Below are 16,771 nucleotides of genomic sequence, written 5' to 3' on the forward strand. Positions count from 1 at the left end.
TATAATCTCCTTTGATAGAATCTTTATTAGCATTAGAGAAAAAGAATGACTTAAGACCTTTTATCTAATTAATATGTGACAGGGATTTCAGTGGGTATTTTCTTGGGAAGAATTTGTGAGGTTGGCACTTTTTCTGATATTTCTAGCCTCAGTTGTAAAACAAAGGAGAACATTTTTGTTAAATAGTTAATGTGTTAGCAGCAAAAACATACCATTATTTTCTTGTCTTGGTTTTGACCAGTGCTATAAATGATTTAATCCAGAAATAAATTTGAACTTCTGGTTTTCTAATACACAGTATGTTTTTATTACACCTATATTCCTCTTTTACATGTAACAAGAATCTTCTTTGATGGGAAGGAGTAAGTATCATTTGAGTATAAAAAAAATGTGTGTGTATCTGTGTTCCAAATATTTGCCCTTTTTTTCATGGAATATGTTTAAGTTTAAGCTTTGTTTCAGTAAGTGAAGATGAAATTTAAATCTCTGATGATTTCTTAAATTTTATTGTCTAGAACCTCTTTAGATTTTCTTATCTAGTAATAGAAAACTTCTCAGAATAGTTTCCCAGTGATAAAAAAAAAAATCATAAAGCTAGAATCACAAGAAAGCAACTGCCTTTATATAGCACTTACCAAACAACATCCAGTGTATTCTTATTACTACTCTTTTAATACAAGATCTCAGGCTGACCCATAATTGCAGTGGTAAACAATGTTTTTTCCAATGTGTTCTAAATGATAATAAAACAAAAAATCACAGTGCATATTTAGGTATGTATATATGTGTATATATATATATATATATGTTTAAATCACAGTACCTGTTGTCTTAAAATAAAAAAAAAATCAAATGTCTTTTTTGTATTTAACATGAAGAAAATGCACTTTGCAAAGTAATTATAGTTTTGATAGTATGGGTGAGGTACCTAGTGGTTTATGGTTTTATAACAAGTGATAAATTGCCCTAAATCAACAATAGCAAAGATTTGTACATCACAGATGTATAGTCTATTATTAACAGCATCACTGACACAATCGAAACTCAGAACCTAATTTAAAGGAGAGAAGATATTTTAGTCCTGTTTTAATAACAAGCATATTGAAGCAACACTCTCTTATTATTTCACATGTCCTACACATTGGCAATGTGCTAGACATTACCCTAACTTGAAATCGCCCACATTCTATGTATCGCTGTTCCTAAAATAGAAGTTGTCATGCAATCTGTAGATTTGATAGGATAAGTGGTGGCCCTGGCCTATTTTATCCTTGTACAGGATTTTCCTAGTCAAGCAGGATCTGGTGATTCCCTCAAGAGTCACAAAGGGGAAGTTGAATCATCTTATTCTTTACACGGAATAAGTACTATGGTATTGAGGAAGCCACAATACTATCACATTTTTAACAACAGTGTTGGACTGTTACATGGAGTAAAAGGTGAGCCAATAAAAATGGGAACTTTAAAGTAATATTATCATAATAACAGTTTCTTTGGGATTGTCAGCTAAACTTGTATAAGTGAAGATCTTGTATGGCATCTGGCGCACAGTAGGCGGTCACCTCCTACTTCCCATAGTACCTTCTTTTATCATGTTTTTTCTTGTTTTTGCTTTTTTGTGTTTCCCTTCTCTTTTTCCTCCTTTTTTCCTTCTTTCTTCCATGCACTAGACTCTAGTGTAGCCACTGCAAATTCACAGATGAGGGCTCAAAGTCAAATAAATGAATTGGACTTGAATTTAACCAACACTATTCAAGGACTTAGCAAATATATTCAAGTATAAATTCCCTAAAATACTGGCAAGTTAATCACATGGGGAGTCTCTCTCTGCTGACCATGTTATTTTAACTATTATGAGATCTCCAGTAATAGAACCAATATTTCAAATTCAGCAGTAAAACTTTGACCCTGGAACACTTGGGGGAAACTTTTTCTTAGCTTATCTCTACAGCAGCTATCCCTTAATATGTATTTAAAAATTACATGCATAGCTAGAAAAATGGTATAGATAATTGTGTCTAGGGATCCAAATCAGGAATATCAGTTTCTTTTAGAATAGAAAATATCCACGTTCTATTAAAGGGAAGTTCTCTCATTCTAAGGTCCGTATTTCAGAAATGAAAAGGATTTTATCAAGATTCTTTCAAATTTTATGATAATATCTTTATATCTGACTTTTCCATGCACAGCATTAACTGGCCGTTAGTATTATTCTAGAGAGAGTCAACAGGCAAATCATAACAAAAAAATAGAAAGTGAAAGCATCATGGAGCAGTCAAATGACCCACTTATTCTGTTATGAACTGGTGGCTTCCCACTTTCCAAAGTAAAAATTTTTATTTTAGTTTCAGATACAGGTTCATTTACATTTGCAACTGAAGTGGTCTATTTTTTTTTAATTGTTTCATTTTATTACACACTCTAGTCAGTGTGGCCTTGAATTCTACATCATTTTGGGAACTTGATTCAGAAAAGACAAAAAAAAATGTATAAAGCGCATAGTCTGAAGTTTGTCATTGGTATATTAGCAACAATGAACTATTTATATTCCCTCATCATGAAATGCGTCTTCCCAATTGTAGTCTTTGCAAATGTTTGCTCCCTCTGTCAGCAGTGTTACTCTTTCCTCCTTTATTTCCTGTGCTGCAGTTGCACCTGTGGCCTTACTAATAATTCAATCTACATTTATAAAGTTTTTTTAAAGATTTATTTATTTATGTATACAAGAGCTGGGGTGCAGGCAAGAGGTATGTGGGGGGTGAGAGGATTCACCAGAACAGAGTGGGGAACAGAACAGGCAAATTGACTGAAATACACTGCTGAGGGGAGCAGCAGGCCAGCCAGGAGAGGTCTGTTGCGCCATGTGAGTCACCTCCTTGGCCAGGGAATCGAACTCAGACTGCAGTGGCTGCGGATAGCTTCATAGTGCTGCAACCCAACCCCTTGCACCACCAGGGAGGCCTCTACATTTATAAAGTTTTGATCTTTGCTAATGTTAATGGTGTAGGATAATTTTAGACCTTGCATTTTGTTTGAAATTTTCCAAACAAGTTTAAGCAGAATACATTTTCTATTTTCATAGTACTTTGGAAAGATAGATAAATAGATATTCAGATATATAGATCAGTAGATAATTATGTACTATAATTATCTATTTCTAATCTTAACTTTAGTTTTTCTTTTCTCAGTGTCCTAAAGTCAAGATCTATGCCTTATTCATCTGTGTATATTCAGTACCTAACATGGTACCTGATGCAAAGTGAACATTTAGTAAATGTCTTTTGAATAAATAAATTAATGAAACACACAAAGTTCATTTTCAAATGCTAAGATATCGTTTCCTACTCTTGAATTTTCCTGGACTTAATTCCTGTGTTATTTGCCAAGAATAAATACAGTAAATACGGGGCAGGAATAAAGGAGTTAGTTTCCGCCATATACAGAGTGCATACCTATTCAAGATAATGACCTGGATGTGATATATGAGACTTAATTCTCATTAATACATACTGTTGGCATTTCACAGAAGTGCAGGAAGGAAACTCCAATAGTTATCCATAAGATGGAAAGGATAAAAGTACAAAGTAGTGTAATTTTGCCTACAACATTACAGATTAGCAGGTAGAAAATGCTTTTCCTGAGGTTTAGTAATGTGTCATCTTTTGGGATTATAGGACTTTACCTGGTGAGGGATGGCAGTGTTCATGGTCTCCTCTTCAAGTGAATGTTTTAGCACTGGCACGTTTGTAATTGCTTACACATTGTAATAATACAAAGCAGACTGACTTTGAGTCAGATGTATTATTGTTTGTAAATTCTCTAGGGCAAAGCACCCTTTGCTGTGTGACAGCTCCAAATGCAGACCACCCCTGTTGCCTGCTGTGAGCAGACAGATTCTAACACTTTAGAATGGAGCTGGAACAATAGTTGGACCTTCTTCAAGAGTCAGTAACTTACATTGTGTGAATTTTTGAAATCTCTAGGTAACTTTGATGAGTTGAATAAACAGGTAAAAATATCTACTGAAATGGTGATGAAGTCTGCTACTGAGACCAATTACTACCAGATTCTTTGACAGGGCTTCAAGAAAGTCTTGGTTTAGACCATGCATTTAGATGCTTACTATTGCTAGAAATCAGATAGAACCAGGGAAAGAGTATAATGTTTTGAAAAGTCAATCATTCCCAAGTTTAAGCATGTAAACACTGATATTTTTATAGGCAGTTTAAAATGGGAACTGAGTATAAAGAACTAGAGAAGTGCCAGAAAAGATTAAAGGAACACGCCGGGATAACACTAATTGGACGCAAATACTTAACATGAACTTTGGGCAGTGGAGTGATGACAGACAAATCTAGACAAAGCCTAGTAAATGTCAAAGGAGTTTATTCTGGCTGTGTGGGTTATTTAAAAATACAATATATTTAAATGGGTGGTACCTCAGATTCTAAATAATAACATTAATTACAACCTCCTCTTTTATACTAGTTCTGAATTTAATAGCAGGATACTGGCAAAGTTCACTTTTATTCTTTGTCGTTTGTGTGCAAAACAAGTGGGGATAATTGTTAATTATTTTCATTAAGATAATACAAGCAGATGAAAAAAACAATCAGCATGATTTAAAAGATAGTGTGAGAGCATCCCACATTGACCCTCTCTCTACCCCCAGTTTTATCCCCAGAGGTAGTATGTTTTCATAATTTTTTCATAATTAGCTTCACATTTCTCAAAAATATGTCAATTTTTCCATTTATCTATTTATCCCTTTCATATAATATTAATGCAATCTCCAGTGTGAAAAGTGGACTTTTGTAATCTACTTTTTCCTTACCTTCTCTCAATGCACATGTGTATGTATATATACACACATATATGTATAAATAAGTATATATGTATGCATAAATATGTATATATCTGCATGCACATATGTGCATGTATACATGTATACATATATGCATGTATATTCATTTTGAATATCACATCTACATGTCTATTTCATTAATTTACAATGTTAACTCTTGAGTTTTCATATTAATAAAGATGAAGTACTCCTCTGGTCCTCTCTATTTTCCACATCTCACCATCTCATTGCATTTCCAGAGATGTTAACTTTAGCATTGACTGGCAGCCAGAACCAAATCTTCAAAATTTATCTATCAGTAAGCAATAAAAAGCATTTTGATCACCACTACTGTGTAAATAATGTGTAACACCAGTCTCAATTGTGTGTTATGAGTACATACTTTTCCTAGGGATCTGATACATTAAGTGAACTGCTTAAAATAGGAATTTTTCCAAGAGCAAGGTCAAATGAATTCCCTTCTATCCTATAAATTGCTTAAAATCAGGTCATTGTATTTTACTTCATATTTGGAGTATTGTCTTATATTTTTTCTGTTTTCCTCAATATCTTCATTTTTTTCTTGCATTGGCCCTTGCCTTAATTATATCATCACTTTAAATTACTAGTCAATTCTATCAACCCTCTTTTTGCCCCTCCCCCACCATGTCTCTTTTCTGTGCTTTCTGATCTTGAGCATCAGTCTGTGTAGGTTGTTATGTAGTGTGACAGGACACCCTATTCAGGTTGAAAGAGGTCAGAGTGTGTGGAGAGGCAGACTTCTCTTTGGAGATGACTGGCATCCTAATGCCAAAATGAAGAGAGCATTCACAGTAAGCGTCATACCTTTCCTTGGACAATTTCCTTGTTGGTTCATTGTTGGTTTATTTTGCTTTGGGGTTAAAAATTTACTTTGTTTTATATTTCTCATGGTTATGTTAATTATCTATTCCTGTGTAACAAATTATCCCAAAATTAGCAAGATAAAACAATGAAGATTTATTCTCTCAAAGGTTTTGTGTGTTAGGTGAATCTGGGTGAAGCTCCCATCAGGGGGAAGTTATACAAGGTCATGAATGGCAGGAGCTGAAGATCTCTGGAAACTACCTTAGTGACCCCCCACAATGTCATAGAGTAGAGAAATCCCATCTGGTAGGACTTTTATGTATATTTTTTGCTCTCCCCTTCCAGACCTTCTCCAAATTGGCTCTCACTGACACTTTTTCACATTCTTAGTTGCACCTTTTTTCTGCTTATCTTATTCATTAGCCTTCTTTTTCATCCACTTCTGTTCTTCAACTAGAAATCTCTTTAGGTTATCTATTGATTTTGCTGACTGCACATTTTTTCTCTTCACCATTAAGGGTTTACAGCCTATTTTTTTCTTCTAGTTTATATTTTTTAAGACCTCTGGAAGGAAAGACCAAAAAATGCCTTTATATCTCCCTGAATTTGAGCTCGCCATTAGGATTACTACTATGACTGGAGGAATTTGGTAGTTTTTAGTATATCTTTAGTCACTATGCAGAAAATACTGCCTCTTGCATTTCAGGTAACTTCTTTTTACATTCACATGATGAGAAGTCTTCTTTCCATTAACAATTCATCCAGTTTTCTATTTTATCAAATTCTGAAATATAAAGAAAATAATATTTACCATTTCAGACTTCTGAGTGTCCTAGTCTTTCCTCCCATTGTCTTAACCTGATGAAGTAGGTTCTACTTTATTGAATATTTATGACATGGCACTTATAAAAACCCAAAAATTCTTTTAATCGTCCCACATTGTCAAAGTTTAGCAATAATCATTTGAACTCAAAGAGCAGTCACAAAATTCTAAATGAATTTGTGGCTGATAAGGTCTGAGGTCTTTTGCATGCTTTCCTGATGGGCAGAAGCAGATAATTTGGTAAGCCAGGAAAAAAGCATTCAATCTCTCTAATATCCTATCTTTAATGAAATCATAGAAACAATCTTATATTTCTGACTTCATGACTGCCTATTCATCAGTGAAGAAAAGCCAAAATGAAAAACCTGCTGTAGTAGTTTTTTTTTTTTTTTTCTTATGTCCCATTTCAGTTTACTCCAAAGAATAAGGAACAGAAATATTAGAGTATTGTTGGAAGGAAGAGACATTTTGTTATTAGACATTTCAACATCAAAGCTTTATTTTTGTTTCAACTTCAAAAACATTTGTAGATTTTCATTATAATTACAGAAAATCTATCCTTTGCTAAAAGGAACTCAGAGACTGCCACAATAAAAACAAAGGAGAGAAACACTTATTTAAACACCACTGTATCTAGGCCTCCCCAGTGGCGCAGCAGTTGAGTGCTGGGTTGCAAAGTTGTCTGCAACCTCTGCAGCGCTGGTTCGATCCCCGGCCCCTGGGTGAGGGTCCCACATGGCATGCAGACCTCTCCTGCAGTGCCCGCTGCTCCCCTCAGCAGTGTGCTTCGTCAGTCTGCCTGCTCTGCTCTGCTCTCCGCTCTGACTCTGGTGAATTCTCTCAACCTCCCATACTTCTGACTGTACCCAGTGCTTGTATAAATAAATAAATAAATAAATCTTATAAAATAAAATAAACACCACCATATCTGATATTTTTTAGCTTTATGTTGTTATTATTTTCCTTGTCATTTCAATTAACTTTTTGTCCCTATGCAAAAAACAAAATTAATTAATTTGGATTAAAATGAATTTTGTTTTATCCTTTTTTAATTTTTAAAATATTTATTTTATTTATTTATGCATACAAGAACTGGGATATTGGCCAGAGGTGTTGAGGGAGAGAGGACTCACCAGAGATGGAGTGGGGAGCAGAACAGGCAGGTCTACTGAAATACACTGCTGAGGGGAGCAACGGGCAAGACAGGAGAGGTCTGGTGCGTCATGTGGGTCAGCATCCTGGCCAGGATCCAACTCATGCTGCAGTGACTGGTGATAGCTTGACAGCGCTGAGACTTACCCCTGCATCACCAGGAAGACCCTGCATAACGTTTCTATCAGCGATGGAGTCATGTGGAAGCTCCTGCATGATGCCTGGATATGGAGTAGGCTATACCATCTGGATTTATGGAAGTGCACTCTGATGTATGTACAACAATAAACTCATCTAGGTGCTTATTTCTCAGAACTATCTCAAGCTTAATTCATCCATAAGCATTGAATGTAATCAAAGGAAACTAGATAGTGATTTCTTTCGAAACAAGTGTCAAGTCTTCTATGACAGCTTATCAACATGAAATGTTCATTTAAGACACCCCATTAGATAATATTTTCACTGAGTCACTTATTTCTAATCATTAATGTTTCAACAAACTGACTTCATAAAACTTCCCCATAGCAGTGCAGAGTCTATGCTGCTGAATTTATTTTTGAGCCACATTTCTTTGTTAATATGAATAAAGAAACAGCTATCTCCCCAGGGAACTATATGTACACAGAATGGTCTGCAATGCAATTTGAGTGTTTTAGAGATCTTGTGAGTTTGATTGGAGTCCAATTAGAAAAGTCAGAAGTCACTTTAAAGTTACATCCACTGAAGTTGCTCACTACACTATAACAAATGCCTTTACACGATGTCAAAAACATGTTGGTTTGGAAAGGATACAGACTTTTATAAAAACAATCATAAGATTTTGTTTAAAATTTGTGATTTCCACTCTATTTGTCCAAGGTGATGCTACAAAATATCACAGATTGAGCACTTAACATGAATTTGTTTTCTCACAGCTCTGGAGACTGGAAAGTCCAAGATTAATGTGCCATCTGATTTGGGTTTTAGTGAGAGTTCTCTTCCTGGCTCAAATGCCTCCTCACACTGCCCTCACATGGCCTCTACAGGGAGGAGGAGTTGGGGCCTAGGTGCAGGGAGGGGGATAAGTGGGAGAGAGTGGACGAGACCTTTATATTTCTCTTCTAAAGTCACTGATACAGTTGGATTAGGGCTCTAACCTGTTGACTTTGTTTAACTTTAATTAACCTCTTAACAATCTCCAAATTCAGTCACTTGGAAGCTTGAATTTTGAAAGGACACAATTGAGTCCATAGCACACTCTGAATTCGAAACTGAATTGAGTTCTCAAATTGGAAGCTTGGTGTACATTACTAAAATCTACAAATTTAACCTCAGTGAGCTAACCATATTTCCTTTGTAAAATCTCTAAAATTGAATTTCCTTTCTATTCCTCCCACCTTCATATTATTTCTCTACTTTGAACCATGACAAGACAATCTTCCAAGTGGTATTCTAGTCTCCAATCTATCTTAAGTACTGCCACCTAATTAAATATAGAGAATCATAATAGAGAAAGTTTTAAATTTCCCATCTCCCAGGAGAGCTGAGAAAATCATAATTGTTCAAATTTATATAGGGAATGGACAAGATAATATTCATTACAAATGAACAAAGGTGCTTTTTCTCTATGGCACGTATAATCAGACTTTCAAATATTTAGAAATCATATTCTTCCCAATAATAATGGAGGCCTAGTCACAGAGAAAGAGCATATCTAGGATTGTTAAAATTGAATAGTGGATATCCTATCTTTTTTTAAACCCCATATGAATCCTTTTTAACACATTCCATCTGTTACAAAGGATGATATATTCACTCTTTTCAGAATTGGGTAGGGGGCAATCGTGTCTTTCATTTTATCAGTTGCTAAGGAAGTCCAGAGACATTCAGTAGGAGCTATCAAGACCAGGAGGTATGTTCTCCAATAAGAATGCTTCATCTGTGAGTTGAATTAATGACTGGAAGCTAGATTTATCTTTCAGTACTTCTCACTAAAAGGGTTGAACTTCTAAACAACCCCAAAATGATGCAGTCATAGAGAGTCTTTTGAAATACATTTCTAGCACTTAATAGCACTTGGTCATTTTATATGATGCCTTTCTATGAGACAAATTGCACTGCTTTTCCTTTCCATAATATTTTCTAAGTACACAATTGGAGGAGCAAGCAATTAGCCTGAGAAAACAGGAAAAATTGGCAAGATGATATTTGTTAGCTCTTTTTATCCTTTTTGGATTAAAATATTCCTAAATTCTGTGTTGTATTCTCTGGTGCCTAAATGACTGTAATATTTTTTAAAAAAAGTAACTCAGAAGCTGGCCCATTAATTGTGTTCATTTATAATGATAAATTTTGAATTATAATTAAGATGGATATAGGTAAAAACAAAATAAAGGAAAATAATCTGCTAATAATAAGCAGAATAATTTAGAGAACTAGACATTTGGGATATCCCTTTGAAATTCATTTTTAGCTCAGGGTACTTGATTAAAAAATGTTAAATTCTTCAAACTATATATCAAGATTAATAGTGTAATAACTTAACCTGAGTTTGACCAGAACAGCCCATTTAAACATGTTGGTTTCTATATATAAATTCATGAAATGTTCTACTTTAGTCACAGAGTATTAAAAACCTGCCTAAGTAGTTATTTGGATATTAGATTTATATCACTTAATATTTGCTTAGTAGAACAGACTGCCTTAACATTGATCTATAATGCTGTGTCCTAAGGAGTTATTTAGAAAACTGTCCCACTGTAGGTAATGTTTCAAAAGTATGGTCTAGGAATCCTTTTATCTTTCTCCCCCCAATTTCCTGCCCTAAAAATTAACCCTAGATCAATTCCCTAGAAATACATACATGACTTCAGGGCCATAGAATTTCTAATGTTAGTGCAGGGTTTTGAGGTTTAAAACCTCAAAAGACACTTTGTCAGTGCTAAGTGTCAAAATACTTAATAAAAATTCTCAATGACAATCCTTAGTTAAACAATGAGACATGCCATAAATAGTTACTGCTAATAAAATGTATGCAACATTATACTGTTATATACACTGCCAAAAACAAATTCGAACTATACTTTACAATATATCTCAAGCTGCATATTATATGTGAATGTTTCCTGTGAAAATGGAATGTACCAAAGTTTAACAGGCAGGAGAACTGTAAGTCTATTGGAATATGGAAGAGAGATAAAATTTTTGATGAGCTTTTAGCAACTGAGTTGGGCAAGTTTATGTGTGAGCTAGCTGGCCTTACTCAAAAGAAAAGAAAACTTTCTTCATGGCAGGAGGTAGTTTTACAGCTTGGAACAGGATTCTCACCTAAGGTAGGCTACTGTCCTCCCACAGAGACTGGTAGATAGAGATGCTATCTTTCTTGATAATTACATTTCAAATGGATGGTTCCCATGTTCTTGAGAAAGACATTCTTTTTAAGGAGGTTTATATATATTTTCAAAGGGGCAAAGAAGGAATTTGTAATTGTAGGTGTTCCAAAGTAAATGGCCTAAGAAAAGGGAAATTAATGTCGATATTTAGGAAAAAACCTGACTAAAGTGTAGTCAACCTGAGGGGTACATTTAAGATTGTCTTCGTCAGTTTCCAACTCTTTTAACCAAAGAGAATCTTTTTTAACCTTCAGTATCCTAATGACTTTTATGTATAACACTGGACACATACCCAAACTTGTTCAATGTGAGGTTGCATGTTTGTCTGGTAAAGTACTTTGTTTTCTCATTTCAACTTCACAGCAATATCTTGAGTAAGGCATTCAGAGGAAGATCCATTCAAAGGAAGGCCCTGTAACTTCTAAACCTAAGAAATTTGTTGAATTCACATAGCTATTACATGATGGAACCTGTACTTGAACCTCTGTAAACTAAATGCAGAACCCAATGTCCTCTATTGCTGTCAAAGTCAGTTCAGGCTGCCATACCAAAGTACCAGAGATTGGGTGACTTAAACACTAGAAATACAAGATCTAGGAACCAGCAAGATAGGTGGGTTTCATTCTGATGCCACTTTGCATGCATGCAGCCACTGTATTCTCTCTGCTCATATCATCTGTCTTTGGTATGTATGTGATTAGAGAGAGAGGTCTCTATCTTCAGCTGCTTATAAAGTTACCAAAGCTATGATTGGGACCCCAATACTAAGACCTCATTTTACCTTTATTACTTCCTGAAGACTTCATTTCCAAAAACAATCACATTGGAAGTTAAGACTTTAAAGGAAAAGCTATTTTTGTCCTCTACTTACTCCTCATTCCTGGTCACTAAATGTGTGGGAGTTTTTCTCCCTTCCCCTGCCTCCTGCACCAAACATTCTCTAGCCCAGCTAGGTATCTTACAATTACATCAGTTCTGACACCACCTGCCTAGAGTTAGCATCAGATCCCAAAGTTCCATAAGATTATACTTAAGACATAAATTGTACATCTCAGATTGTCAATTGTACTTCTGAATGGCTGGCTATAAATTGGGGTTCTACAGTACCCTCTTTGGCTTTTATAATTTGCTAAAATTGTTCATAGAACTCATAAATAAACATTGACTGGTTAATTATATAATAGTCTTTGGATACAGATGAAAACATACATAGGGAATGGTCCAGAAGAATCCTAAACTCAAGATTTTTGTCCAGCGGATATAGTGTGCTACCCTACCAGCACAGAGATGTGCTCATCAACCTAGAAGCTCTCAAAACCCCTTAATTCAGGAATTTTTATGGCACTTTCATCAAGATAATGATGATCTGTTATCATAATAATGATCAATTATTTAATCAATTATCTTGCTTCTCTCCTTCCCAAAAGATGGAGGGATGAGGCTGAAAGTTCAAAACTAATCAAGGTCTTTCTAGCTAGTAGGCCCTCCTGAAGCTACCCAGAGCTGTTTCTTTTAGAACAAAGACTCTTATCACCTAGGAAATCCTATGAGATTTAGGAGCTCTGTGTAAAGAGCAGGATCAAAGTCCAAAAATTAGAATAAAAGTTACTCCTAAACACCTTAATCACTTAGGAAATTGCAAAGATTTTAGGAACTCTGGATATGAGCCAGGAAGACAGCAATATTTCTTATTATACTGGGATATCACAGACTTTACTATTTGAATTGGCAGGGGTTTGGGGGGTGCACAATTTGTTCCATAATTACTATCTCACTAACTGAGATAGTAACTCAGTTACTATCTAGAGATAGTAATTGGATATAGGATAATTCCTGTATCTTTGAACTCAATATACTGCCTTAGCCATAACAATTATGCATTCATTATTTGACTATAATAGTTCAAGTTTTTAAGGTCATTCCATTAATTCTACTTTGCATCATATAGGCATCTCAAGTGGGGTGTTATAGTGTCTAGGCCATACTAAACATTTTTTGTTTTGCATTTTTAGATTTTGTAGAATAAGGAAAGAAGGAGTAAGAGTCAGCTATTTCTGGAGAGACTACCTATTGGCCTGGAATCATATCCTTTTATTTGCTGGCCCATTTGTTGCATGTTCACTACATGCCAGGCACTACCATTGCCTGGGCTTTGTGCAGATGAGAAGGCCTAGGTGGTACTCTTCGGGGTTGCTTATTCAGGTAGTTGGAGCACATCCAAGGAGTGAGAATATCTTGTTTTAACTCTGATACTAACAACCTATGTAACATTCACTATGCTGTTGGTTTTATTTCTATAGACAACTAGATGATATATACTTATTCAAGGCTGTTGAGGGACAGCACACTATGTTTGGAATCTTGAGGAAAAAAAAAATATTCTTTTAAATCAGGATCTATTGTTTTGAAATGCCTTGATGTCTCCTTGTTAGGTAGCTGGGAATACTGGGTCTTTAAAAAAGAATTATGCACAAGCCTATATCCATTCTTCACACAAGGCTTTTAAAGAGCAATATTTCAATGGTTTACCCTCAAGAAGCTATCTCTGAATAAGTGGTACACATTTTATATGATCACTCGCAAGGGCAGAATTAAAAGAAAATGAGAGATAGAAAGGCAAAGGGACTTTTATATTTACCAATTTTTTCTTCACAGCCTCATGTTTACATTAATCCTGTAGTTTCGTGTCATCCTATTATTGCCAAGACAGTGTGCAAAGCACTAGGGATATAACCACAAAGCCACAGAAACCTAAAATGCAGTAGGAGGGAGAATTTATTTACCACCAGAGTAAACAGGTGGTAGGATAGGGCTCTGATAGGAGAGAACTTGAAAAGAGATGCTAGGAGGTAAGTGTAGTTTGAGCAAAGGTGTTACAGAAAACATTTCACTCATTTAGAACATAGAGATTAGAATATTAGGGCTCTGTAGGCAGAGGTAGGGATCAGGATTTATTCCTAGAACAGGAGAGCGAATGAACTAAGTAAAGGAATATCATGATCTGATTTATTATTTGAGAAAATTACTTTGGATACTGTGTGGAAGCTAGATTTATGTGAGGCAAGAATGGGAGAAAAGATGTCAAGGCAAGTGGAGGGTCTCATAAATATCATGAAATCAGCTACTTTGTGTGAGTTGTTCTCAAGCTGTCTTGTTTTTCATATTCTATCAACTGGGTAATATACTCTCAGGACCATAGTCTTAAAAGGAAATGAAAAAAAATCACTTCTCTGAGTTAAAATAATTACGCATTTAATGAATCAGAAGGACAAGGAGCATGTCCCTTGTTAAACTATAGCCATCCACATTTTTATTTAGAGTATGCAATTTTAATAGTTTTCAGGAGAAGTATGTTCTTTGTAACTCCCCCAACAGTTCAGAACTTATTTAAGTTGTCACTAACCCTTTGAGAGACAAAAGCTTGCTTTGTATTTTGTAATTGATGAAATGTTCTCCATAAATAAATCTCACATTGTGAATCTGATGACATGAATAATGACACATAGCCTTGTGAAGGAAATGGCCGTTTTGAATAATATGCAAGGAAGAGATACTCATTTATTTTTGAAAAGTACAGCACATTTTCATGATGAACTAGGTTCTCCAAAACACTGTAGTAAACCTCCTGACATTAAAATTGGAGGACATTTCGGGGCCAGATTTGCTTAAAAAAAAAGGTCTATTTTAAACACAAAAATTCTGGTATTTCATATAGCATTTGCATCAAAAAGGGAGTAGACATTGAAGTTCAAGTTGAGTGAACTTTTTCTATAGGCATTCCGTGAACTTGGGATGGTAGAGAGATGAGTTTAATGCATTGATGTGATCATCCATAATTTCCACTCATCTGCTGCTGTATTTTCTAAGGAAATTTTTTATGCACTCATTATGTCATAGCTGCAAGTTTAATGCATGGTAACTGAATATAAAGAGATTGATATCCACTATGGAACCAGTGAGAAAAAGCAAATGATTAACATTACATTCTTCAAACTCATAGATGCTTAAGATGCTAATATTATTTTCAGCAAAATCCTGAAAAGTAAGACACCCTGAAGCTTTTTGAAATGTCCCTCCCACTTGACCTTGCTATGTATTCCTGTTTTCACACTCTGCTCCTTAGCTGCCCCCCTACCTCCTCACCCCACACACCCCTCCCCCGCAAACCTCATTGTCCTCAGCCACTTTCCTGAAGCCCAACACTCCCTCTGGCTCTGACAGCCACATTTCATATGGCATAGCACATTTAACTTTTCAGCTGACCTAAATATAAGCCCCATTCCATTTCAACACCTCTTGTTCCTTATCTCTATGTCCATGTGTCTGTTTTGGCCACTCCTATTAGATGAAGTCCTCTTTTATCTCCTCACTCATGCGTCCTACTGTTCCTCACATTTTCACAAATCATCTCCAGGAAATGGTTAAGACTATGGTAGACTACATCTTGTCTATGTCTTTTGTAGAACTAGTTAAAAGAAATGCCCTAAGTGTAGTAGGTAGAAAACAGTCATCTTTGCAACAAAATGTATTTTATTCTCCTCCACTCCCTACCTTACTCACTGCCATCAGCTCATAAAATTATAAACGCTATAAAATGTGACCTTCACCTTCTCAGCATTGTGGATGTCTTCATAGTATCTAATACAGATTTAAAGGGTTAATGGATATTGTTAAGTATCACACTATCTTAAAACTACCATGAATTTTATTCATCATCTAGTCCCAAATCTTCATTGTAACCTGAGTAACCTACAGAATTAAACAACTGACCATAGTGCCAAAGCCAGTTGTAGAAATGGGATTAGAACCTGGTTCTCTGCATTCAGAGTTTAACTCTTTAGCTATAGTCATAGTTGTGAAACTTCACCTTCCTTATTTTAAAGGAAATTGCTAGTATCTATTGAACATCACACATGTTATAATTTTCTCACAAGTGCAAGTGATAAAAAGTATATTCAGGAAAAGTAGGACATTAAGAATAAAGGAAATTATTTTTTAAACAAATGTATTTATTTATGTGTACAAGAACTGGGATATAGGCCAGAGGTATCTACAGGGGGTGGTGGTGAGAGGATTCACCAGAGATAGAGTAGGGAACAGAACAGATGGATTGACTGAAATACATTGCTGAGGAGAGCAGTGGGCAAGTCAGGAGAGGTCTCCTGTGCCATGTGGGTAGCTCCCTGGCTGGGTACCACACTCATGCTGCAGTGGCTGCGGCTAGCTTCATAAGTTGTGTCTTAACCTCTTGCGCCACCAGGGAGACCCTAAAAGAAATTCTTTATTTCTCCTGAGTTTAACCTTAACATATTCCTGGATGTAAGCTATTATAGAAAAACATTCAAGACAAAGCCCTATGTTGACAGGAATCACATCTGAATACTCAAGGTCTTGATTAGACTTGAGCTAATAGTCTCAATCTCATATTTTATCTACTGTGGAATAGAATGTGCATTATTTAAGCTCCTCTGACATACATACAACATTTATCAAGCAAGACTTCCACCTACTGCAAATCACTGTACTCAGTGTATCCTTTCTGCTCCCTATCAGAGGAAGGGAGAACATGCAGGCCCCTGGAAGACAACAAAATGTTGTTACTACTTGATTTCAAGAGCAATGGGAAATATATGTAGATACTTAGCTGCATCTGTAAAATGAGAATATAGTACCTAGAATACTATGAAGATATGAAATAATCAGTACATTTATCATAAACATCAGCTGCTGTTAATA

At 35.5% G+C, this 16,771-nt stretch overlaps 1 protein-coding gene across 26 annotated transcripts in view; it reads left to right on the forward strand.

The window, feature by feature from the left end:
• NRXN1 (neurexin 1) overlaps positions 1 to 16,771 on the forward strand; it is a 1,022,285-nt gene that overhangs the window by 909,539 nt on the left and 95,975 nt on the right. The window lies entirely within an intron of this gene.

Source organism: Talpa occidentalis, unplaced genomic scaffold (assembly GCF_014898055.3).
Source record: "Talpa occidentalis isolate TD23 unplaced genomic scaffold, MPIMG_talOcc4v2.1 talOcc4.5, whole genome shotgun sequence".
Classification (NCBI taxonomy): Eukaryota; Metazoa; Chordata; class Mammalia; order Eulipotyphla; family Talpidae; genus Talpa; species Talpa occidentalis.